Below are 636 nucleotides of genomic sequence, written 5' to 3' on the forward strand. Positions count from 1 at the left end.
GGTTTCCTTAAAGGAAAATCTTGCCTGACAAATCTGTTGGAATTCTTTGAAAAAATAACAAGCAGGACAGACAAGCGAGAATCAGTGGACGCTGTATACTTGGATTTTCAGAAGCCATTTGACAATGCGTCAAACATAAGGCTGCTTAACAAATTAAGAACCCATGGTATTACAGGAAAGGTACTAGCATGGATAGAGCATTGGCTGATTGACAGGGGGCAACGAGTGGGAATAAAGGGAATCTTTTCTGGTTGGCCGCCAGTGACTACGAGTGTTCCAAAGGGGTCTACATTAGGACCATTTCTTTTATGTCAATGATTTGGAAGGTGGAATTCATGGCTTGTGGCCACGTTTGCAGATGGTGGGGCTTCGTTAGGATGTCTCGGCCCAAAACGTCGAGTACTTATTCCTGTAGATGCTGCCTGGCCTACTGCGTTCTACCAGCATTTTGTGTGTGTTGCTTTAATTTCCAGCATCTGCAGACTTTCTCGTGTATGCCCTCTTCCCATTGTTACTGTCAACAAGGAGGTACAGAGGCCTGATGGTACACACTCAGCGATTCAGGAACAGCTTCTTCCACTCTGCCATCACATTTTTAAATATTTATTGAACCAATGAAGAGTACATCACCTTTTT

Source organism: Mobula birostris, chromosome 14 (assembly GCF_030028105.1).
Source record: "Mobula birostris isolate sMobBir1 chromosome 14, sMobBir1.hap1, whole genome shotgun sequence".
NCBI lineage: Eukaryota > Metazoa > Chordata > Chondrichthyes > Myliobatiformes > Myliobatidae > Mobula > Mobula birostris.